The 26,288-nt window shown below is 47.2% G+C and overlaps 1 long non-coding RNA gene across 7 annotated transcripts in view; it reads right to left on the reverse strand.

Moving 5' to 3' along the window:
• Nucleotides 1-26,288, reverse strand: part of LOC123380937 — a 266,481-nt gene that overhangs the window by 151,319 nt on the left and 88,874 nt on the right. For 5 of the 7 annotated variants that reach the window (XR_006587380.1, XR_006587376.1, XR_006587374.1 and 2 more), the window contains exon 2: nt 24,065-24,393. This is a non-coding gene — a long non-coding RNA (uncharacterized LOC123380937). Of the gene's footprint in view, nt 1-13,786; nt 14,806-14,835; nt 15,444-16,218; nt 16,315-17,214; nt 17,280-24,064; nt 24,394-26,288 lie in introns of those variants that run through there. The other 2 variants (XR_006587377.1, XR_006587375.1) reach the window with 2 other exon arrangements.

The following is a 26,288-nucleotide window of genomic DNA, read 5'->3' on the forward strand; positions in this document are numbered from 1 at the left end:
ACAGCAGAAACAAGTGCAAACCGCTTGAGCTCACTGCCGGCCGTATAAGGTCAAGTCCACATCCCTCCGCTCTTGCCAACACGTCAACAGAACATTTAGTCTGGCTCCTTGCGTGCAAGCTACAGAGGGCCATTAAAGTAATTAATTATACAGATAATCCAGCTTTTTAAAAACTCCACTTGCCCCAATTATTTGGCTAGAACAAGAAAATTTAGGTGGAATTGCGGGGGCGGGGGGTGGATTATTTTGTTATTTTATTCCCTTGGTGCCCTGAACGCTGCTCACAAGGGCTTGGAGAGCCGGGAACACGCAGGCCCCAGGAATGCCCGTGGCCGGCTCTCTTATCTGGAATTTATTTTCTTAAGTACTCTAACAAGGGTAGCAAGTGTGAACATCTGTCTCAACATAGAGTCACAGACTTTATTTTCACTAGGAAACATTTGCCTTCCAAATACTAATGGGTTGAATTCGCTATTTAGTTTCTGTCAGCCCATCACGCTGCACCACGAGGAGACAGGATTTGCTGGGCTTGGGGAACATGAAGGAGCCACTGGGCTTATTTTGGTGAGGTGACCGTTTGTGGGGCCGCGCAGGTCGGCCTGGGAATGGACCATGACGGAGGTAGAGGAGGGCCATGCCCGCTGACGTATCGCTCCACTCCTGCTGCGAGGGGATGGCAGGCGGCCTCTGCTTGATCCCTCAGGATAAGGAAGACATTGCTGAAGTCAGTTGAGGACGATGGTCCTGGGGGTGCGTTTCTCTGGAGGAAGCCAGCAGCACTGCGCCTGGATTGGTGGTAAATTTTGCCAAGTCCCCTCGCAGGATTAAAGGCTGAAATCGTGACTTTTTGTAACACACAGAGCCAGTGGCTTTAAAAAATAATAACAGAATTGAAAAAGAGTCAAGGGGTGCCTGGGTGGCTCAGTTGGTTGAGCGTCCGACTTCGGCTCAGGTCATGATCTCGCGGTCTGTGGGTTCCAGCCCCACGTCAGGCTCTCCATAAACACATACATTAAAAAAAACAGTCAATGAACAGACGCTTTCTGCCCAGTCATCTATCAGGGCTGTGCATGCACCAGACAGGATGGCAGGCACTAGGACAGTGATGCTCAGACTTCAATGTGCAGAATCATCTAGAAGCCTTCTTTAAGGGCAACCTCTCCAGGCTCAGAAATCAGGATCTGCAGGGTGAGGCTCCAGGTGATTCTCAAATAGGTGGTCTCCAGACCACACATTGACTTCTACAAGGCTTTGGAGATGAAAGATGAATTTGCTTTTATTTGTTTACGTCTGTCTCCTCTAGACTGTAAGATCCTCTAGACCAGGGGTTGGCACATTTTTTCTATAAAGGGCCAGATAGTAAATATTTTAGGCTTTGTGGGCCAAGAGGCCACATGCTCTGCCGTTGGAGTGTGAAAGCAGCCACAGACAATAATACATAAGCGAGTGAGTGTGGCGGCGGCGTGGCCGTGGCCCGGAGAACAGGCAGCATGCTGGATCCGGCCCAAGGCCATAGTTTGCCAACCACGCCATAGTGCAGGGCCCCGATTTCACTAGACTTAGTACCCCACACCCAGCACAGTGCTTGCCAGAAGGGACGGCCATGGCTGACAAACATCGGGCGCGTGAGTTACTTGGCCATGGTTCTTGACGCAGGAATACGTATTCTGGTCCGGAAGACACCCGGCAACATAATACGTCACCTTGGTAGCAGAAGAGCCATAAGAGATTAGTGGGAATATTGAGGCGGAAGAAATTTCAGGAGTAGGGGTACCAGAAATGGCAGATAAAAATACAGGACGCACGGTTCATTTTGAGAGCCAAACAACCGCTAAGTTATTTGGGCCATGTACTGAAAAATTACTTGTTGTGTTTCTGAAATTCAGATTTAACTGGGCGTTCTACATTTTATCTGACAAGGAACCAGGGGACGTCTACAGCGGGGCTGATATCTGAGCAAAGTCGAACAAGGAGGTGGGAAAGAAGAGCAAGACGTTCAGACGACAGGTTGTAACGCGCAACACAGCACAAGGTTCTGGCCGCCATTCCTTGTCTAAAGAGGAAGTGTGGGGGCGCCTGGGCGGCTCAGTAGGTGAAGCCTCCGACTTCAGCTCAGGTCATGATCTCACGGTTCGTGGGTTCGAGCCCCACGTCGGGCTCTGTGACGACAGCTCGGAGCCTAGAGCCTGCTTCCGATTCTGGGTCTCCCTCTCTCTCTGCCCTGCCTCTGTCTCTCAAAAATGCATAAAAATGTTTTAAAAAAAAATTAAAGAGGAAGTGTGGCTGCAGAGGGTGAATTTGCTGGAGGTGCCCAGCATCCCATGGTAGAGGCTTTGATCCCAGGACAAGGGGTCAGACTCAGTCTTGTAGATGACAGGGAGGGAACTGAGATTTTTAAGCACAGGGGTGACTGTTTTCAGTGGCTCCTATTTAAAGGTACAAGTGTGCTCCCCGGGTTTTGCTACTAGCTTAAATCCCGGGCTTCCTTGGACCTGGTCTCTCTCTTCTAGGCCATGTTGGTTACATTTTGCTCATTATGAATTTGATGATTAAAACACACACACACACACACACACACACACACACACACACACGGACACTCACACTCCTACACACTAACTTACACTTACTCAAACACACACAACAAACAGTGGCAATATAGTGGGGGGGGGGGTTAAGTTTATTTGTTTGAGAGAGAAAGCGTGTGCATTTGTGGGAGGGGCAGAGAGAGAGAATTCCAAGCAGGCTCCACACTGTTAGCGCAGAGCCCAACGCGGGGCTCAAACTCATGAACTGTGAGATCAGGACCTGAGCTGAAATTAAGAGTTGGATGCCTAATGGACTGAGCTCCCCAGGCGCCCTGGCAATATAGTGCTTTTAATCAAAGAGAAAAAAATGTGACATCAGAGAGACCATTGTCACCAATCAGAGATAAGGGCTCAGGTTCCATGCAGCAGACTGTGGGCCTCCCTGGAGCCCTCTTCTGTCTACCTTGCTTATTGGACATGGCCTGAGGACCACGCCATGGACTGGAGGCCAGAGGCCAGCTCTGGAATGCCAACCTGCTTCTGTGTCTGTCTGTTTTATGGTTTCTGCCCAATTGGAAGCCTGGCTCAGCCCCCATCTTCGCGGGGCAGTCAGAACACGTGGTGCAAGAGATCCTCTGATCGCTAACATGATTGGGGGAGAAACAAAGTCAACCATTGGCCGCCTTCAGTCGAGAGAAGTCTGAAAACAGGCCCACTCTGGTCCCATGATGCTCCTGCCTGACAACCTGTCAGCATGAGCTTGGCTGAGAAGCGAATGAGGGGCAGAATCCAAGGTGATGAAGGGGTGCCTTTGGGGGATGTTTCTGAGATAGACTCTCTAGGGTTTCGTGACTAACTAGACAGTGACAGGGGAGCAGAGAAGGAGAGAGAGGTGTGCTGAGCAAGTATGAAGTTTCTAGATTCAATTTAGTGATAGCACTGGCACAACCTAGAAAATACAAAAGGAAGCTCAGGTTTGGGGGTGGGGAAATTGCGCACGTTGATTTTGGAAATGTTCCTCCCGCAGAGCTTTCCTAATCCAGAGAAGACATTCAGAATATACATAGTTGGACATATGGTTCCAAAACTTGGAAGAGAGAGAGACTTGGGAGCTGTCACTCTAGTTGTGGCCCCAGACGTCATGCAGGCGGGTCAGAGCCCACAGTGGGGCGAGAACAGGGAGAGAAGAGAAGGGGCCCCCAGCGATGCTGGGAAGAACCTTGGCCCTTATGAGATAATCAGAGAAGGAGGAGAACAAAAGTCATGGAGACATACAAGACAGACAGGACAGATAAGACAAGGCCGAGTGGTTTAAAAATCTTTCCAAGGTGACAGTTTTGTCCTGGGCCATAACTAAGGAGAAAGGGTCGAGGTAAAGAGAAAGAGCCAGGTTTAGGAGCAAAGCAACCACCAGTGACCGTAGCAAAGCTCCTATGTGGACGTGGCGGGGACCCAAGGGGACCTCAGCCCTGTCCTGCTCAGCATTTTAATGCCACAAATGAGCACATTGCTTCATTTATTCCAATACTCATCGAGCGCATACTCTGTGCCGGGCACGTCCTAGACGAAAGCTTAGTAAATCAGTGAATGAGATCAAGCTGGAAGGGGCCTAGGTCAATTCTGATGGGGGGAAGCTACAACCATCAGCCTTTCTGATAAATTGAGCCAGGACTACGTTAGCCTATTGGCAAGCCAAACTGGTTGCTTTCGTGGCCCGATGAATTAGCAAATGATAATAAATGCTAACACAGTCTACTTCCAGGAAGCTGCCGGTCTGAATTAGAAGGAAGTCGGAGAAGTAATTATTTTAACGACAAGTCGTTTCGTAACTCTCAAGTACTAAAATAATTCATACTTTGCTGGCATCCCTGCCACACAGGACTCCTTTAGGAAACTCTTTATGGAAAACGCAATCTGATTTCTAACTAATATATCAATTGGATAGCAATAAATTTTGTCTCGGTGCTGCCGAAGCATTTGCTTTTTCACGGATTAAGTATTCTCTCGGAAATGTCGGTTACGGTGTTCATGTGCTTTGTAGTCGAGTATCCAGAAAAAAACAACAAGATCTTTAGAGCCAGGCTGACAGGGTTCAAATCCCAGCTTGGCTGCTGTACCAGGGATGCGATTCAAGCGAGACCGCCCAATATTGGAGCTTCAGGTTCCCGCATGGTAAAGTGGGTACAGGAATATCGGTCTCAGAGGGTTCTTAAAATTAATTATATAGTAACCGGCATATAATCCACTCTGAATGTTCTCATAACGAATGTCAGCTGTTGTTAGTCTCAGACACTAAGGCAAGGGGCCTCAGCCCCGGGTACCAGATGAGGTCTTGTCTTTTTTTTTTTTTTTCAACGTTTATTTATTTTGGGGACAGAGAGAGACAGCATGAACGGGGGAGGGGCAGAGAGAGAGGGAGACACAGAATCGGAGACAGGCTCCAGGCTCTGAGCCATCAGCCCAGAGCCCGACGCGGGGCTCGAACTCACGGACTGCGAGATCGTGACCTGGCTGAAGTCGGACGCTTAACCGACTGCACCACCCAGGCGCCCCTGGATGAGGTCTTTCTAAAGTTCGAATGATATTCAGTACAGGACTCCAGGCGCTAAAAGAAAAATGACCCGGACACAGAAGGATGTTTCATTGCCATAAAACTCAGCCGCAGATAGCAGCCAAAGAGAATTTGCATCAGTTACTAGAGCCTTGGCTGGATTGGCCTGTGTCCCTCCCTCGCCTATGGGGAGCCACCTGGTGCACGAACGGCCCGTGGAAGACACAGGTGTAGTAAGTCTTGCCAGGAGTCACAGCCAAAGTCACAGGGAGACCTCTCCACAGGGATATACTGAGCACTGCCCAAGGAGATGAGGTCAACCAATCCTGCCTCCTTCTGCAGCCAAAGCTCTTCTCCCTTTGAAGGAGCTGGGGGGAGGTTCCAACAGCCAGGTCCCCCAAGAGCGATGAGGTAGCCTTGGCCCAGGATCCAAAGTCAAAGCGGCAAGAGAGCCACCACCCACGGGCATCACAAGGCCGAACCTGTCTCACCAAAGACATGTTGCATCCTTCCCTGGCTAAGGAAATAGGAAGATTGGGAAGAAAAACGTGCAATTCACTTTTGGTTTTAAAGAAAGGCAGCCAAAATTCTATTGAGCAGGATCTTGGGGCATTCTGCCACCAATTTTTAAATTTTTATTTTTCTAATCATCTTAACGTACGCACGGGGCATCCAAAATGTGCAGGGGATGGTGTTGGGCTCGGTGAGTAAAAGAGGGAGAGAAAGATAAGACGGTCACAACCTCTCATGGGAAGGGGCTTCCCATCTGGTTGGGAGATGGGATAAACACATGAAGAGAGCATAACGAACCCACAGGCAGTGGCTAGACCTGAGACCAGCATTCCGAGTTTTTATGTTAATCCAGCCCCTGAGGAGGGAAAGGCAGGCTCTAAAACAAAGTGGTCCTGACTCGACCACGGCCCCATGCCTGCCAGATGCGGGGAAGAGGCGTGGTCACCTTGGCCATGACCGTTCCCGGTAGTTCTGGTTGCCCTGGAGAAGACGGCACGAATCCAGGGTGCCACACTCAGGAACTTCCCACATTTGGGGGAGTCTGCGGGAAGGCTGAGGTAGGAGCAGAAGGCTACTAATCCAAAGCTGGGAGCACAATCGAAAATTATCCTTGCTTTGAGGTGCCTGGGTGGTTCAGTTGGTTAAGCATCTGACTCGGTTTCGGCTCAGGTCGTGATCTCACGGTTTCGTGGGTGGGAGCCCCGTGTCGGGCTCCTCCACACTGACGGTGCAGAGCCTGCTTGGGGTTCTCGGTCTCCTTCTCTCTCTGCCCCTCCCCACTCACACTGTCTCTGTCTCTCTCAAAATAAATAGACTTTAAAAAAAATTTAAAGTTATCGTTGCTTTGATTTGCTTTTAGTGACAACGGGTGTATTTGTTTTTTATCTCGACCAATGACAAAAGAGGACACGACGGGTTTGTTTTTTGTTTTTTACTTAGCGGAGGTGGCACGGTTTTAAAAAGGCAGGGGAATGGCCGTATTCACTTAAGAACCCTCTGAGGCAGAAAGCAAGTCATGGGGCCCCTGGGTGTCTCAGTCAGTTAAGCATCGGACTCTTGATTTCAGCTCAGGTCGTGATCTCACGGTCATGGGATTGAGCCCCACATCAGTGGAGCCCACTTGAGGTTCTCTCTCTCCCTCTGCCCCTCCCGCACATGTGTGCACTCTCTTTAATAAGGAAGGAAGGAAGAAAGGAAGAGAAAGAGGAAGGAAGGAAGGAAGGAAGGAAGGAAGGAAGGAAGGAAGGAAGGAAGGAAGGAAGGAAGGGAGGGAGGGAGGGAGGGATACAGAGAGAGAGGAAGGAAGGAAGGAAGGAAGGAAGGAAGGAAGGAAGGAAGGAAGGAAAAGAGAGATAGAGAGAGAGAGGAAGGAAGGAAGGAAGGAAGGAAGGAAGGAAAAGAGAGATAGAGAGAGAGAGGAAGGAAGGAAGGAAGGAAGGAAGGAGAGAAAGAAAGAAAGAAAGAAAGAAAGAAAGAAAGAAAGAAAGAAAGAAAGAAAGAAAGAAAGAAAGAAAGAAAGAAAGAAAGAAAGAAAGAAAGACGGACTATAGGAAAACCTGGGCCTTCAATGAATATCAATTGACTGAAGGTATAAACAAGTGAGGAAATTTGACGCACAGATTCCAGGTGTCCCGTCTGTTCTATCCAGAGGAAAGGGCACATGAGGAAAGAGGGTCCTATTTGTGGGTTTGCCTCTGAAAATGCAACGTACAAGGAGGAGACAGGAGAACAGGGCCCCCCTCTGACAAGCCAATCACAGCTTTCCTCAGATTCCCACCTACGCCCAGGTTCCAAGAGTGTCTTAGAGCTGCGTCATGAAGCCCATGCCGTGACAGGTGACAACAGAGGCACAGGAAAGGCCGTGGGGAAGTAACAGGGAGTCGGAGTCATGTGTGAGTCCTCCAGGGGTGGAGAGATCGCCAGGAGCACCGAGCAGAGGTAAGTCCAGCAGGATAAGGTGAGTCCAGAAGGGGTGGAGTGCAAAGTGGGACGGAAGAGAGAGGAAGTCTGCTCCTCGGAGATTCGGAGCCTACGAACACCACACGCCTCGACTTTGCGGTAACGGAATTGAAAACAAACTCTTTCTTCCACTTAGGGAGTTGGGACCCTGAGCAAAAACAACACGGACTGTGATCAAAACCAATGTCTAAACACCACTTGAGAAGGGGGTTGTGCTCAGCACACGCGTTCCCAGGACCTAGAGAGCTCCCAGACACCATGCAGTCCCACTGGAGAGGCAGCCCCCACGCTCACTCACAAGGTCTCCTTGGAAACTCCCGAGCTCGGCAAAGGCCCCCCGTTGGCTGGACGACGCAGACCGTGGACAGTCTCCTCGTACGTCCCCCCCAGGTTCGTGATCTGCAGCAGCTGGAGGACGAGGTGCACGTGGAGGAGGAGCTGGAATGACCTTGGAAACGCTGCCCGGCACGAGGCGTTGGCCTTGAGCACGCCAGCAGAGCAGTGTGCTAACCACACGGCCGCAGAAAGCCAAGGAGGGTGTTGGTGCAGGGCCGAAAGGGCCTGATGGGACAGTAAACAAGAAGCGATCCCCAAACCAAGCAGCCTATCAAACTACCCGAGGAGCTCGCTAAAAACACAGACTCCAGGTTTCATCGGGGGATTCCGCTGCTGTGTGGCCCGTGGGGCACAGGATGTATTTGCATCGGCCCTAGGGGGCTGGTCCTCACGAGGCCAGTTCTGCGCCGAGAATGGGAAGGACTGGGGTGAAGGGAGGGGGGCGCTGGCAGGTCGGACAGGAGGATCTTGCAGGTTTGGGGGCAACAGCTCTCCATTGGGAAGGGAGAGGCTGAGCCTGGGTGCCACTGTGAGCCCCTCCCCCTTAATGCTTTATGACCTGAAGCTGTAACCAGCACCTGAGCTCCACACCGATGGCGGTGACAGAAAGAAACAGAAGGAATTGGAAAACCCTTAGAGGGCAACATCTACCAGACTTGGCAATGTTTCCGGTACATGAAGGTGGCAGGTGCTTTACCCCCAGTCTTCCACTGCTCCCTAGTGAGGAGAGTGACAAAACTGTTCGGAGAAATGGGACAGTAAGAGGAGGGGCTGGTTGAGGATGAAGACAGCTATTCAGTTGGAAGCCAATACATCTGAGGGGTCTGCAGAGTAGAGCCCAGTGTAGAGGCTACAGCAAAGACTCTAAAGCGGCCTGTGCCTGCATTCATGATCCTGGCTTTGACACCTACCTCACTGGGCCACTCTGGGCAGCCTCCTTCGTTGCTTTATGCCTCAGTTTCCCTATGTAGAAAATGGACATAACGGGAGTGACCGCTTCACGGGTTATTGTAAAAATTAAAGGAGTAAGATCTGGCACGTATTAGGTTTTGTCACCAGACCTTCAGACAGGAACGCCCAGTGATTGAAGACGTTAGTCTGGGGCCGAGGAGGTTGGGCAGGACTGGAAACACAGACCTTATTTTATTCACTTTTTCAATCCTGTCATCTGTCCCATGAGGTGGCAACTTGCAGCTAAGTGACCCATGCCAGAGGGACGAGATGCCTTTCGTCGTATGGACGCAGACACGGATGCAAAGGTGATGGCCGTTATGCCCACGGTTCAGCCCCAGCCCGAAGCCAGCCAACCCAGCACCACCCACTTGAGACACGGGGCAGACTCTGGCAGCGTAGACAGCGGGAGACTGGGTCACGTCCCGTGTCGGCCACCAGCTGCCTCCACGGCTTTCTGTCATCTGCTACACCAAGGACGGCACTACTTGTGTTCAAACACGTTCTCCAGCCTCTCGATTTGTATTGTTCCAAAATCAAAATTGTGCATATTGTGAAGGAAGAAGGCCCCTGGCTTGACTTCCCCAATGCTGGCACGACTTGGATGGGAAACACGATTCTCAGCCTGAGCAGCAAATCATCGCAAAATAGATTAAGCATGAAAGGAGGGACTGATAGGTGGGGATCTTCTGACTGGCAGTCAAGATACGAATCCAAAACATGATAGGACAAAAAGCTAGTTTCTATTCACATTTGGCCAGAGATGCGAAAAATTAAAAGGGCCACCCACTTGGTCTATAGCATGGAAAGTGAAGAGCTGACACATCTCAGCTGTGCCCCGAGGCACGTAGGCGCACACTTGAGGCAGGCTGCAGCATGGGGACTGTGACGAAGTCAGCTAAAAACCCCTCTTACCTACTAACCTCCCGTGGACCAAAATGGATGCAGAGTCCCCCAAAGAGTCCTCTCTGATGGTGAATCAAGAACATGGGGTGGGGGGTACATGGGTGCCTCAGTCAGTCGAGAATCTGACTTCAGCTTAGGTGGTGATCTCACAGTTTGTGAGTTCGAGCCCTGAGTCAGGCTCACTGCTGTCAGTGCAGAGCCCACTTCAGATCCTCTGTCCCCCTCTCTTTCTGCCCCTCACTTGCTTGCACTCTCCCCAAAATAAATAAACAATTTAAAAAAAAGAATACAGGGAGACAAACTACAGATGTAAATTCCTTCTACAATTTACGGAGTTGTAATGTACATGTAAGGTACAGCATAGTGACTGTGGCTAACAATACTGTATTGTCTATGAGAGTAACTAAAGAGAGTAGTTCTTGAAAGTCTCATCACAAGGAAAAAAATGTGTAACTATGTGAGGTGGTAGATGTTTACTAACCACAGTGATTATTTCACAATATACATCATGTTGTACATTTCAAACTAATACAATGTTGGATGTCAGTTTTATCTCAATAAAATGGGAGAAAAAGTGGTCGTCTTGCAAATTGCTATTTCTTTTATGTTCTCTACTTTAAAAAAATTTTTTTAATGTTTATTTATTTATTTATTTACTTATTTATTTATTTATTTAATGTTTATTTATTTTTGAGACAGAGAGAGACAGAGCATGAACGGGGGAGGGTCAGAGAGAGGGAGACACAGAATCTGAAACAGGCTCCAGGCTCTGAGCTGTCAGCACAGAGCCCGACGCGGAGCTCGAACTCACAGACCACGAGATCATGACCTGAGCTGAAGTTGGCCACTTAACCGACTGAGCCACCCAGGCGCCCCATAATGTTTATTTATTTTTGAGAGAGACAGAGACAGAATGCGAGTCGGTTAGGGGCAGAGAGAGAGGGAGACACAGAATCAGAAGCAGGCTCCAGGCTCTGAGCTGTCAGCACAGAGCCCGACGCGGGGCTTGAACCCGTAAACCATGAGATCGTGACCTGAGCCAAAGTCAGAGGTCCAACCAACTGAGCCTGCCAGGTGCCCCATTCTTTCCTATTTTTAATTTTTTTTTTCAAAAAAATTTTGTTAATGTTTTTACTTATTTTTGAGACAGAGAGAGAGCACGAGCAGGGGAGGGGCAGAGAGAGGGGGAGACACAGAATCTGAAGCGGGCTCCAGGCTCTGAGCTGTCAACACAGAGGCTGATGCAGGGCTCGAACTCACGGACCGCGAGATCATGACCTGAGCCGAAGTCGGACGCTCAACCGACTGAGCCACCGAGGCGCTCCCTATGTTCTCTACTTTTTACAAGAAACTTTCAAAATTGAAATATTCCATGAAACCTGGATTAACTGAAGAGCAACTAACCAGAACCCTCAATTTGCTGGAATTTGTACACTGTCTGCATCTAAGTAAGTAGCAATGGTAAGAAAATGCTCGTGAAATTTGTGGCCTCGGCATGTACTTGACTGAAAGGGTGGTCACATCTCCTTCTCTTCTGCTCTCTAGTTTTCTTTTCACAAACTACAAGGAAAAGAAACCAGGACTGAATTCAAATGGACATGAATTCAACTCCCAGGTACAAATCATCAATGGTTGTCAGAGTAATCTAATAATCTAACCCTGCCAGAACACTGTATTTTTCATTTGTAAAAATGGAACGACACCTACTTCCTAGGATTATGTTGACAATTATAATTGAGTTGCATTTGCATTTGGGGTAGGGGGAATCAGGCCACAAAATTAGCACATTGAATCACATTTTCCTTGAAAACTCACTGAATTGCCCACCAGTGTCCAATAGAGATACGATGACAGCTACATAAGTAATTTACAATTTTCTGTTTGCTGCATTCAGAATATAAAAAGAAAGAGGTGAAATTCATTTCTATAATAGTTTGCTTAACCTAACACGGAATCAATGTAAAAAAAAATTGCTAGTGAGATATTTTACTTTTTTGTACTGAGTCCAAAATCCAGTGTGAATTTCACACCTATTGTACATCTTGACTCAGACGAGCCACTTTCTGAGGGCCCAGGAGCCGCCTAAAGTATCGGACGGTGCAGCTCTAGACCATCTGTGTGTCTCCTGCGGCTTAGGCCACGTCCCCGTACGGCACCCTGACCAGGATTTTCTCCAGTGTTGAGACAGATCCCCATTTCTTCAACTGAGAACCATGACAAAGTAGCTGGTCTGCATTGAGGGTCCCAGGGTCCAAGGAGGAAAGAAGGAGAGAGCACAATAAGAAGAAGGGCAGAGGGAGAGAGAGAGAAATCCCAAGCAGGCTCCACGCTCCGCACGGAGCCCAACGTAGGGCTCGATCCCACACCCCGGGCTCACGACCTGAGCCAAAATCAAGAGTCAGACGCTCCACCATCTGAACCACCCAGGCACCCCCAGGAAATGATCTTTAAGCCTCAGAATCACTGAGCAAGATGTGCTTGCTTCCAAGCCACACGTCGGGACATGCCGGGAGGGACAGGCTCTCCTTGACCACCTCATACGTGCTGTAGATCCCCGAGATTTGACTGTTGGTGTGCTCAGCACATGGAGTTGAAACTAGAAGTGATATGCATATATATGCCTTCACTTCCTATGTGGACAAAATTCCAGCTCAGGGACGTTTCTTGAGCTCCTACTGTGTGGCAGAATCTAGAAAACGCAAAGGCGTCCGCCTAAGTTCAGATTTTCACATAGTTACTAGTTTGGTAACCTGCAACAGATCATTTCATTTCTTACGCCTCAGTTTCCTCATCGGCAAAACGAAGACAACAAACGTTCTCCACTCCTAGGGTTGTTTTTGAACATTAAATAAGATACTCCTAACCAAGCACAGGGCAGAAAACATGCTTAACGCAATTTCCCATTCTTCAGGGTGATTAGTGCTGGGTAGTGCGATAAACGTTGGCTTCCAGTGGGCAGGTGGGAAGGAGGGCCGGCTCACTTTGCGCGTGTTACGGAGGTAAACAGCTCCGGATCCCAAGACTTCCACCCCGCCCCACCATCACCACCCGCAATTTCTGAAACAACCATGGTGGGTATCACCCCTTCCACTCGTGTCATTCTCTCTCGAGTTAAAAAGCAAAGGAGGAAAGCCAGCTAAAACATAAACGTCTCAGTACAAATGTCTTTTGTTCACTTTCCTCCTGCCTCGAGCTGCCCCAAGAGTCAGCAGTGCTCACCCAGTGGGGAGGGGCCTCAGAGGCCAGGGAGTGGTCCACCTTGGCTTATACACCGTTTCACAGGCCACGGTCAGCCCCCAGAACGCTTAGACATTTTGATTCTAGAGGGCCAATGGAAGTGGTTTTGTTTGACTGGAGATGTGGTTGAGCAAGAATACTCACATGTCAGCAAGGTTTCACACAGACCAGCGCTTTTGGTGACTTTGGACAACTTTCTAATCTGTTTGTCAAAGTGTTTCCCTTCCGAGAAACCTTTTTTTTTTTTTTTTTTTTTTTTCTTTTTAACAACAAAGAAGCGGAAAGTTAACCTGGGACAAAAGCATTTTATGAAACACTTGACAAAAAAAAAAAAAAAAAAGAAAGAAAGAAAATAAGTCCAGGCCTGCAGGATCTTGCCGATGGCTTACCGAGCAGTGTGGGAAGAAGCTGTGTGTTTGCACTGGCTCCATAGCCCTCCTACAGGTAGGGGTGCTTGCTTCCTGCTTCCTACAATTCCAACGCTGTCTTTAAGAGAGGCCCCAAGAAATGAGGTGCCAAATAAAGAGAACATTTTGTTGGAAGGAAGGCACTGGGTCTCCTTTCTGCTCTCCTCCCCGCCCCGTGAAGAGTGGAGTAGGAAACTTCACATCTGGTATGAAGAGCCACCCCTCCAGGGGCGCCTGGGTGGCTCCGTCAGTTGAGCGTCTCTTGATTTCGGCTCAGGCCATGATCTCGAGGTCCGTGGGATCGAGCCCCACGTCGGGCTCTGCTAGACAGTGTGGAGCATGCTTGGGATTCTCTCTCTTCCTCTCTCTGTGCTCCTCACCCACTTGTACATGTGCTCTCGCTCTCTCTCTTTCAAAATAAATAAATTATATATATACATAAATCTACCCACCTACCTACCTACATACCTACCTACCTATTAGAAAGAGTGACCTTCCAGGTCAGCATTTCTCCACCGGGCACTATTGACTTGGGGCAGAATATTCCTTTGTCGTGGGGGCAGGGGGCTGTCCTGCGCAGCGTAGAATGCATAGCAGCAACTCCTGGCCTCTATCCGCTAACTATAGTTGCCCACTCCCTACCAGTTATGACCACCAAAAGGTCTCCAGACATTGCCCACTGTCCCCTCGGGGACAAAACTGTCCCCAGTTGAGGCCCACTGGTCTAGGTCTGGAGCAAGCCGCCATTCAGCCCAACTTCTGGACCACAATGGCCAGGGACAACTTTCTACATTCTGAACCAGATGGAGAATCACTTAGCTGGACCCTTACTCTCCATGACATCTTTTTTCCCCCACTTGCAACAAAAGGACAGCAGAGCAACAGAGAATAGAAAATGCAGCCTGGCGATGGGGTTTCTGAGCCGGATTTGGCCTTCCTAGCTTCAAAGATCATGAAACCTCTCATTTGTACTCCACAAAGCAGCAATTTCTCACAAGGATACGTTCCTTTGACTCTCTTTTAAAAGTCAAGTACAACTTGGCAACCACAGAGTACAGAAAATATAGGCTTTCTGCAAGAAGCAATTATTCAAAACCCAAAGACTAAAAAAAAAAAAAAAAAATGAGCATGTCAGGTCGTGTCAGTTACAACACAGAAGACAACTGGATTCCTTCATTTATGAGCAGCGGAATGGTCTGGGTTTGTTTTTTCTTGCTGACTTTGATTATTTCTTAGAGGTATAACCCAAGCTGTCTAAAACTGTTGACACTGGGTGGCTGACCTTTTCATGTAAAAACAAGAAGGTCCACGTTTAGCATTTAGGCTTTTGCTTTAAATGTTCACCAATCATTACATCCATAATTAGAACTTGTGGGGTAATATACCCAAATCTGCCCTCCTGGATCATTTACAGGGTCTGTAGAAGCCACAAAAAAAAAAAAAAAAAAAAAAAAATGAACACTTCAGCAATGTTAAGATTTTTCTGGGCTGGCACAGGAAAACTCAGCTCATGGAATATAAATCAGCAACCCTAGATCTAATTTCCACCCTCACATGTAGCGTGATTATACAAGTGAGCTGTGCGAGCGTCAAGTCAGAAACGGAGGTTTGTTTTGCCAGAAGGAAGCCAAACCTTCAATTCTGTGGTTAATGCCACCTAGGGATATAATTACACAAGCTAATATCGTCTTTCTACTAACGAAGAGGAAAAGGAATCCTCATGGCCAACGTTCATGTGAATTAACCATTTTAAGCTTAATACCAAGGCTAATCTCAAATTCCTAAGGTATTCATGTTCAGACATTTAAAAGTGAAAAAAGGAAGCCTCTGACAGTAACATTAACACACTTATCGTAGATCTTCAATTTATCAAGTGTCAATTTCAGCAATGTTCCCCAAACACTGCCTCCCATGTTGTTAAAGGGGCTTTGCATGAAACCAACCAACTTCATTATAACCTTCACATACGCGGCAGAATTCAGGCAGAGGTCAAACACGCGGTGAACTGACAGGTCCCCTCGTTGGGTCGCAGGGAAGCATCGCTGGTACCTTGAACTGAAGGCAGACGCCAAGATTATTTTTATCAGAAGGCCCAAACAGGATATTTATTTGGAGAGCTTGTGGGTGTGCGGGGTACGGTCTTTGCTTTCTGACGCAAAGACGCATTCCTAAAAACTCAGTTGGGCATTTTGGCATGATAGGAAGCTTTATAAATGGATCACACCAAACCTTGCAGATCCCTCCTACAACATCACTACCACACAAGTCAGTACGCTTCACGACTGAAGACTGTTCTGAATGGGCAAATTATTACGAAAAAAAAAAACAACCCATCCTCATTAAAACTTCCTCAGTCTGAGGCACTCCTCTCTTCCATTTTGCTCTCTGACGCTCGATCAGGGTCACTCCCATCACCCACGCGGACACGGGCAGGCCTAAGCACAACCCTGCCCATCTCTAGGGTGAACTGCAAAGACATATGGCAGTTTCTTAAAAAGCTGGCCATGCAGTCCCCACATGACTCAGCGATTTCACCCCTAGGCACGTATCCAAGAGAAATGAACACAGACATCCACCCGACACTTGCACGTGAATACGTATGGACTCTCGTGAACACTCACGAATATTTACACTGCTCGTAATAGCCCCCAAAGTGAAAGCGGCCCAAATGTCCATCAACTGCACCAAAGGCCACGTCGTGTAGGAATCCATTTACGTGAGATGTTCAAAAGTTATCGGGTTCAGGTTTAAACAACTTTCCCCAAATAGAAGTAATTCACTCCTCATACTTAAGTCTAGCACCATGGCTAACATTGGTTTTTTAACTTACCTCTTTAAATGCATCACTTCTTGTACCGAGACAAGACCTGAAGCACCTCTATCAGACTCCACCAAGCGAAATACAGCAGGGATGCCCAATATGAAACTCCAAATATTGCAACAAAAAATAAAAAAACAAAAGTAAGCCTCCTTTTAAAGAGATAATGGCACCCGTAACTTCCGCCTTCTCAAATGTTTGCTTCAAGTTCCACTGCTCCCTAAACTTCTCAACCTGGAGCTCTTTTTCAATTATGGTGAGAGGCAGCAAGATGTCAAGCATTTCAAAGTCTCCCTGAATTATCAAAGAACCAAAAATAAATCCCAAATTGCTTTTTAAGTGTGAAATGTGGGCTTTTTCCACTCTCGGCTGAAAAATGGCTGCAGAGATCGTACTCAGAGGCTCCAAGCTATAAATCTCCCTCAAGCTAGGACTGGGTATGGACATTTTTAGCCTTGAAGAATATTCTTGTCAGCGATAAGACTGCAGGAACTGGAGTCCTGATGGCCACCTCAGAGTCACCTTGGCTGCAGAGGTCGTTGTTGGAAACCGGGGCGGGGGTGCGGGGTGGGGGGTGGGGTGGAGGGGTAATGGAAGGTCATTATCAAAGAAACACAAAAAGGAGAAAAGTGCAAAGAATCCAATCAAATCCAACCAAAGCAGTGTATGCATCAAGTGCCATAAAATGTCCTTTGGCTCAATGACCCTGTTTTCAGGAATTTATACTAAAGAAAAACAAACCACTACAAGATGATTTATATCACCAAAAGACCGGGACCAACCTCGACAAGCAACAATAGGGATTGGTTAATTAAATTATGCTACGTCCTTTGATGGAACGTTATGTCTCCATAAAAACTGACCATAAAAGACACGGAAATGCACTTGTGATACAATGCTAATGGGGAAAGGGTAAAAATATATGTACGTTATAATAAGCATGCAAGCAAATATATGTATATTAAAAAGCAGAAGGGTCCACATGAAAGCAGAAATCACCGTGCTCACCTGGTGGGCCTAATCATTTTTTCTTCCTCCGTGTTCCCAAGTTGTTGAGATATCATCACACAGTTCTTAGGAAAAAAATTAAGTCAATCATACAAATTTTATGCGAAACGACTCCATTTGTCAACTTACGCGGAAACCACCAACTACCCTATTGCCTGTCCCATTTATGCTAAAACGACAGCCGTCACAGACCCCCATCCCCCACGGTCAAGATGCGGAGAAAGGAGATAACAATGTTTTCGCAGAGTCAAAACGTGGCTCCATTATAACCTTGGTGATGAGAATAATTTTCTGTGCCATAAAAGCAACACAAGAGGATCGTTCTGCTTTCTGAACTCCACACGTGTACTGTTAATCTCCTCAGTAAATTTCTGTTCCATCTCTTGGAAGGAAAATCGTATGTGAGGGAGGTCAGAAGCTCCTCCCCTTGACTATGGAGCCTCACCTGGTAACCCCCACCTGACAAACTGGTTGGACCTCAAGCACCCTCTGGGGATGACAGAGGGTGGGAGCCAACAAGCCCACCACTCAGAATCCTTATACTCACATCTCACACACAAGGACTCTGTCTATGATGGTTAATTTTATTCGCCAACCTTTCTACACCGTAATACCGAGATATTTGGTCCAGCATTATCCTAGGTGTTTCTGTGAAGGTATTTGGTCGATGAGATTAACATTTAAATCGGTAGACTTTGAGGAAGGCTGATTAATGTGGTGGGCCTCACCCAATCAGTAGAAGACGTTAATAGAAAAAAGACCTAAGGAAGAGGGCTTCTGTCAGCAGGCGACCTTCAGACTGGAGCCACAGCATCAGCTCTTTCCTGGGTCTCCAGTCTGCGGCATCCCCCGGAGATTTTGGCCTCGCCGCGACTCTACAGTCACGCGAGCCCGTTCTTTTATGAGGGTATTTGTTAAATGAGGGAGGGAGAAGACTATTCTTGGGCCCTGGAATGGAGTCCCCTTAGGCCAACCGTACAGATCCCTCTGGGAAAGTCATGTAGATGAAAACACGCACAAAATTATCAGCTGCTGACTCACAGAGCTCCTGCCTGTATACGAATGTTGTATACATATTTTACATGCTTTAAATGTGTGTTCAGAAGTAGTTTTGGCACTCCACCCCCCCACACCTGGTTTGCCCAAAGGTCCTTAACTGAGCACACCTGGGGACACCAGCGATGCCACGTGCACTGCTCTCCAGGGAGATCACAACCGGTAAATTTGCAAATGATTTACTGATTCAGTTTTCACTTTCCATATAAACATCTGGAGCATAAAACAACATACCCATTGCTTCCCTGATGTGAGATTAATATTTAGTCTGCAACAGAGAAGACTGCCTTTTTTAGGGTCTTTTCTGACCAGCCCTATTAACTCTGTGAGACGTTCAACACTTTTTCATTGTCAAGATATAGACTAGCTTATGTTTGAGTTACTATTTAATTTTCTGCCTCTAATTTTTGAGGATTCTAGTCCTGCGGTTCAACCCAAATGGCACATTTTGGGTATTAAATTTTTTTACCCTTACGCAATTTTTCTTTGAATAGTAAACTCAAGGTGGCTGATTTTAATTTTTTTTAACGTTTATTTATTTTTGAGAGAGAGGCAGAGAGAGAGGGAGACACAGAATCCGAAGCAGGCTCCAGGCTCTGAGCTGGCAGCCACAGAGCCCGATGAGGGGCTCGAACCCACAAACTGTGAGATCATGACCTGAGCCGAAGTTGGAGGCTCAACAAACTAAGCCACCCAGGTGCCCTGAAGATGCCTTATTTTCACACAAATTCTTACACTAAAAATTGAGTTAAGTTAGCAAAGTGTATTCAAAACATACTGACTACTGATTTAACTGATTTTTCAACTAGGGGGTTTAATACCTTTTTGCTGAAGTGGATAATTTCTGTCTTGAGTGATGAGACTACCTAAATGTTTTACTAACCTAAAACCTGCTTACCAACAGGTACTCACACCTTGGACCCCAGGAGGGCAGCCCTGACAAGAAAATAATAAAGTCCCATTTGAGGCTCAGGATTGAACAAAGAAGGTCCAGAATCATCTCCTTTGGAAGGCTTGCTCTTGGGTGGAGCCCATCAGAGCAGTCTGATTTAAGGTCACATTACATTTATGCTTTGAGGAAGTTGTCTCCGGATGAATGACATTAGAAAAACCACGAGTGCATTAACTCCTCGGGAACATAAATCCTACAACACGGACCAACAAGACGGCATCGTTACAAAATGCCCAAAATCCATTTGCACCCTCACAGTTGGCCTTGTGTCACTTCCCTCTCAGGTAGCTGAAATCATGTCCATGAACCCACCCTCCTTAAGCCATATCTGCTATTAGATCAGGGGTTCCTAATCCTAACTACAATCATCACATTGCATTCCTCTGGGGCTGCTTCCAGAAGGCCAGGATTCCTGAGCCTCGCCCCAAACTAAGTAAATCAGAATTGATAGGGACGGGACCTGATTCTAAGGTACGGTCAGGTGGGATCGTGCAAAGACCCACAAGATAGAGGGGTTTTCTAACAAAGACCTTGATAATCAGTTGAAGCAAAACTTCTCCTCGGAAGGCTGCCCCCAGATCATCCGGGACCACAGGCTTCACTGCCCAACTGAGAGGCCCTGAGCTCCCAAGTTTCATCCACTGTACCCTAAAGGTTCTTTTCTAAAATGGCAAACCTTCCAAAGAACTCTCCAGAGTTTCACGTGTGCAACAGTTGAAACTATGTCGTGTTGGTTTTGTGTGTGTGTGTGTGTGTGTGTGTGTCTTTTCCTGAAAACACATGTGTCCTTTTGTTTCACGGTCTCACTTGGCACGAAGTACCCAGTTCACTTGCCCATCAGATTAGCTCAAATTACATGCTTTTACTGCTCCTACAAGCTAATGCAAGAGACCTACAATTAACTGTGGGCTGGTTTAAACCCTAAATGGAACTAATGTCTGCCCCGACCCAATGCCTCGGGACCTGCTTCCCCCCCCGCTGTAAATTGCTATTTTTGTAGGCTGCCTTCCAGAAGTTGAGCCCCAAAACAAGTTGGAACTGTAAGCCTACTAGATTCTACTCACAATAATTATCGAATCTTTGCCGCTTGCGCTCTCTTTGAAAGCTCAGCAAAATGCACGATGTTGTCCTTGCAAAGGAAGACAGAATTGTCACCCATAATGTAATCTCACTCGCACACCAGTAGAAGTGAGAGGAAACCACCAAACGCCTCTGCCTTCCCCCCCGGTGGGTCCTTGCGTTTCAAGATATAGGCAGACCCAGCAGCGCCGGTCTCTGTATCTGCAACTCCAAGAGCGAATTCATTTCTAGGGAGAAAAGAAATCTATTTGGCACTCAAGTTGAAAACACCAGGAATGTTAGAAAATTCCAGCACTACCAGTTCCAAAACGACAGAGAACACAAATGCGTTCCGGTTAAACTCTGCAAATTTCAGGAAGAGAGAAAGATGAATGGAAAACAAGCATGATTCTCACTTATGGGCTTTCATGGAAAAGTAGCAAAATATCGGTATTACGTTACCTTTCATTTCCATCAGCAATGAGTTACACTGTGTCAGTGCCCGAGAGGGACAATCAGATAAAATCCTACCGAGTGCCTGTGGAATTTGCTGCTCCCGGCATCAGGGCTGAGAAAGCAAGAGTGACTTAAGCAGAGCCAATTCTGCTTTTGGAGGTGGGAGCCTGGGGAGAAAGCATCTATGTAACTCATCAGTAGGGCTGCAAGCTTCATTTCTCCCAAGATCACATTTCCCCCAACCGCCATCATAAAGGAAGCAGTGGAGGCTTTCAATAATGGGAACTGGAAGAGGAAAACAGGGTGCTGAACTTACGCCTTTGCTCGCCTGACTCTGAAGCCACGTCTTCTGGAATGACTTTGATGGAACAAGTCATATCCATTACCTCACCTGAGAGACTCTTAGCCTGACGCTCTTAATGGTCAAGTTGGACTGCCATTTCCTAGAGCCCTACTTTTGTCCTTGAATGAGTCATACTGGACGTATGGTATGATGTTGGATAACACAGAAAGTCAAGAGCTCCATTCGGTGTTCCTTGTGTTACTTGAAAAGTAACCATTCCTCTCTCATTTTAGGATTGAAACATACCTTCCTAACCACGCTTGCCCAGGAAGCATGATCTGTGTCTTAAATAATCTTGTCTCCTTCACGTATATGTAACTGTTTTCAAATACACGCGTATGATATCATAACAGCAGCATACAAATTCATTTAGAAGTGTTCTAAATTTAGAGCACCATGGACGTGCATATCCTCCACACTGGATACGCAATGTACTGGTCTGGGGGCACCTGCCAAATTCACTATTCACCATTTCACTATTGTTCACTATGGTGTGAACTCACTTTCAGAGCCCCATAAATACCTAAGAATATGAAAAACAAAATCCAAAATGCTACAACCTTATCACCCAATTCCACATATTGGCAATGATAAATCACAGCGATTATGATGACATCAAGAAGAACATATCAGGGCGCCTGGGTGGCTCAGTCGGTTAATAAGTAGCCGACTTTGGCTCACGTCACGATCTCGCGGTCCATGAGTTCAAGCCCCACGTCAGGCTCTGTGCTGACAGCTCAGAGCCTGGAGCCTGTTTCAGATTCTGTGTCTCCCTCTCTCTGACTCTCCCCTGTTCATGCTCTGTCTCTCTCTGTCTCAAAAAATAAATAAACGTTAAAAAAAAAAAAGAACATATCAAAATAACCATGACTTGCTCAATGTTGGGGAGGTCCTTAGCTTCAGAAGCTGCGGTCTCTTACTGCAGGGCTCCCCCCACTTCACGTGGTCCCCCGTTTGTCATTTCAGTAAGGTCAAGGTCACCTGTGCTTAAGTAATAGCTAAGAAGGCAGGTTATGGAATCAGGCTAGGTAGGTTTAAATCCCAGTTTTCCTCTATAACCTCAGGCAATTTACTTTAAAATGCTCATCTGAAAAATGGATCCGCAAACAGTGCCTCCCGTAAGATGAACCATGGAGGTTCAAGGGCGAAGGCCCTTAGCCCCAGAGCCTGGCCACATATTTGCCGTCTGCATTGGCTGGTTTTCTTCTTATAATTCCCTTCAAGCAGTTGGCCAATTGATCCTGCACTCCTTTACGATCTTTTCAGAAACGTCTCCTTCAAGCCAGGCACTGGCCCAAAGCACGGCTCTCAACCTACCTCTTCCAGAAACTTCCCACATTTCAAATTCTGTTCCTCCCTGCACCTCTGACATTTTCAAGTTTAGTTGCAGATTTGTTCACGGTACAACGTTAAGCGTTCTGGATCTTTATTTATGAGCCCTTCCCCTTCTTGCCCAGGTATGGAGTATGCCCCCAAGTTGCCTGTGAAGACATGGTTAACCAGAGCCTGCACGTGTGTGTGTGTGTGTGTGTGTGCGCGCGCGTGTGCACACGCACATCCAGGTACACATCAGAGACCTGTCAGCAGGTAATTATCTTCTATGCTGATGGCTCTGAATTGCTGGGTGCCTTCCAGCTATGTTCACTCTTCAAGCTTCACTTCCCATCCTCTCCTCACAGCTGTTTCTGACTCTAGGAGCCCTGGGGCAGGAGACCTGCTCGGCCCTTTCAGTCTTGCCTCTTCTTGCCTCTATACAGAATTGCTGCCCTAAGCTACACAATTTCCAGAGCAAACATGTAAGACACTTTACGACCCAGCCCAGTCCAGGAGCAGAAAGTTCTCTTTCTGTAAAGTCAGTCCAAGTGTTGTCTTATTGATTTCTATTTTATTGGCCAAACAGGGCTTGTCCAGACACGGCGAGGCTATTTTTATCCAGACTGTCACTTGGCGAGCCTGGCAGGCGATGTAACCTGGGCCTGTGTGGTCTCCCACACGGGCACTGGGACGCGGGGAGCTCCGTCACCTCTGGGCTCCTCCCCACCCCTCTCACCTACCCTGTGTTGCCCTGCTCAAATGGAGGAACACTCCTGGTGGGTGGGAAGACAGGTCATGTGGCTGGAATCCCTAGGAAGAGAGGACTGTTTCCATGTGTACTTCCTGAGTGAACGGTGGGAAAAGGGACAAGCTAGCAGAGGGGGTTAAGTGGTTCTGCAGAGCTGGTCTGACACCCAGGGGGCTCCCTGGGGTGGAAAGACCACTCTTCCCACAGCTGAGCAAATTGTGTCAAGGTTTGGGGCCCTCAGCGCTATTCTGCAGTCCCTCTGCATTTGCCTGATGGCTTAATGCCTCCAAAATTTGACCTTGTTATGGGAAAATTGTTCTCATTTGGCACTTTGGGGATAATGTGTAATTTCAAAACCAGGGTGTGAGCACATTGTAACTATTTTGAAATCCCATCTGCTAAAATTCATTCAAAAACTTTTTTTTTTTTTTTTGGTGACTCCTACTCTGTCTCTTCTCCCACCCAGTCCCCAACTAAGGAACCAAAAGAGCATCCCTCGTTCCTGCTTTCAGCAATCTTTGCTAAAAAGCTCAATGTGTCTTCAGGATAAATACTCCCCTGGGGCTACTTGCTAGAGAAACAAACCCCAGCCTGAAAATACCGAGGCTTTCCTCTTTTCTTATGTAAATAAATCTCCAGATGGCTCATTTGTAAGGCTGTGTTTACTAATTCTTGTTTTCTTTCTAGACAATTTGTCCCCAGTACCCATTTTAGCATTGAAACTGGAGGTAATGCTTACAATTTCATTTAGTGAAAAGTCTATCCCAAGACGTGGTCTACGGGGGCAGAGCGGTAACAATGCCCCCCCCCCACACACACACACCCTCAGGAAGCACTAACATTCCTCGCGCTGCTCCTGCTGTTGTCACACAGCACATATTTTCCACGAGAGTCGGAAGAGAATAAGTAATTTCAGACTTACTAGAATATCAGAGCTGGAAGGGACCACAGGCTCATCTAGTCCAAGAGTGGAAATTTGCACCACGCATACCCCTCTTTCTCGCTCTCATCTGTTGGTGGCAGACCTCGCCAATCACTCGTGGTATCCTTTCCAACCGATCTCAGGGGCGATCTCAGCAACGTCTTCGACACGCGTCACCAGGTCGCTCTGAATTAGTTACAGCGAACGCACAGGGGAATATGCGCTTGTCATAGCTGAGCTCTTCGTGTTACAGATGAGGAGCCTGGGACCCGGGGACGGAATAGCATCACTCAGTGTCTCACAGCTAGTTGAGAGCATTGGTTCTCCGCCTGGAAAATTCAAACACGAGTCTGTGGTACTGGATGGGGAAGGGGGAAAAAAAATGCCTCTTTATTTTCACTCTCCCTAACTGTAATTTAGCATCTCATTCACTTAGGAAGGAAAGCAACAAACCATAGTAGTATTAGCATATCTGACTCTACCACTAATGGCAATCAGTGATATTTTCATGTAATGTTCACTCATTATAGATTTCCTAAAATATCACGTGTGCTCAACTGCTAACGCTAAATTATAGGAGTTATTAGACCTTCAGCTAGATTTTGTACATTAATGCATTAATTAAGATGCACATATATTACCATCCCACAAATTTGGTTTTTTAATGTTTTGATGACTGTATTTCAACGTATTTGGCTTCCTTTGTAATTTATATATATTTCATTTTCTGTATTTAAAGCATTGGGCTGAGAAGGGGTCCAAATACTTCATCAGACTGTCAAAAAGGTCCACGGCCCCAAAAAGAGGTAAGACGCCTGGTGAAGAGACAAGTCAGGTGTCCTGACCGCTTATCCTCACGTTCTTCCCACATACACAAAAAAAAACTCTTACCATGAACTCCTGCCACCTTTGACTGACGGTATATTTACTGCCATATTAAAAAGAGATTTTTTGGGGCGCCTGGGTGGCGCAGTCAGTTAAGCGTCCGACTTCAGCCAGGTCACGATCTCGCAGTCCGTGAGTTCGAGCCCCGCATCAGGCTCTGGGCTGATGGCTCAGAGCCTGGAGCCTGTTTCCGATTCTGTGTCTCCCTCTCTCTCTGCCCCTCCCCCGTTCATGCTCTGTCTCTCTCTGTCCCCAAAATAAATAAAAAACGTTGAAAAAAAATTAAAAAAAAAAAAGAGATTTTTTTTTCCATTGAAACAAGCTGCTGATGCTCAAGAGAGAGAGAGAACAAAGATACATAAAGTAAAAATTACAAGTTCTTGAGCTCCACTCCCCCACGATAACTACCGTTAACAGTCTGGTATATGGCTTTCCAGACACATACACACTCATTAGGTATTAAAAATGGAATCACACAACCCATGCAGTTCTACAGCAGGCTTTTTTCACCTAACAAAGTAAAAGAATAGGGAGCAATATCATAGCTATCTTTTCTTTACATAGACTTGTCCCATTCTTTTTAGCAACTACAAAGTCTTCTCCTGCACAAATGTACCCCAATTCGTTTCACAACCCCCCCCCCCCATAAAGGAGATTCATTATCCAAAGTTTTCTTGGCAAAAGATAACAGAGGGAAGAGTTGTCATTTGAACCTGAGGAGATTAGAAATTTGGCTTTAATGGCCATTAAAGTGCTCCTTTGCAACGGGGGTCGACAGTGATGAAGTCAGTGGCTAACATGGTCACTGCTCAAAAACCCACAGCCTCAGCTCTTTGGACTAAGGAAGGGTTCCTTCCTGGGACGGGTTGGTCTTCTATACAGATGTGCCCCTTTCAGGAGGGTGAGTGCGGAGAGGGGTGGAACAGAGCAGGGGAGATCCCATTCCCCCGGCCTGGGGGCTCGCTGGGGAGAGAGGCTCAGTACAAGAGTAGAAACCAGGCTCCGGGCCCGCCAAGGTCTCGGGAACACCGTTGTGGGGATATCTATAGTTCATGGGGTTGGTCTCAGCCAGATCCCAGGACACAGGTGGCTCAGACACCGACCCCTGGCAGTGCAATGATCCTTAACCCCTGCCCCCATTGTGGCCTCCATTCTGTTCCTCCCCTGGCCTTCTGTGACCCTCCCACAAACACACGGTGTACTTCATATTCACAGCTGACCTGGAGGCCAGCCATCTTGGCAGCTACAGCTCTGGAGAACAAGTGTCATCAATTCCCTTAGGGTGGATGATGGGGAAAAAAGAAGAAAAACACTGTAGTCATAATCGGTGAAAATATGA

This window comes from Felis catus, chromosome D2 (genome assembly GCF_018350175.1).
Source record: "Felis catus isolate Fca126 chromosome D2, F.catus_Fca126_mat1.0, whole genome shotgun sequence".
Taxonomy (NCBI): domain Eukaryota; kingdom Metazoa; phylum Chordata; class Mammalia; order Carnivora; family Felidae; genus Felis; species Felis catus.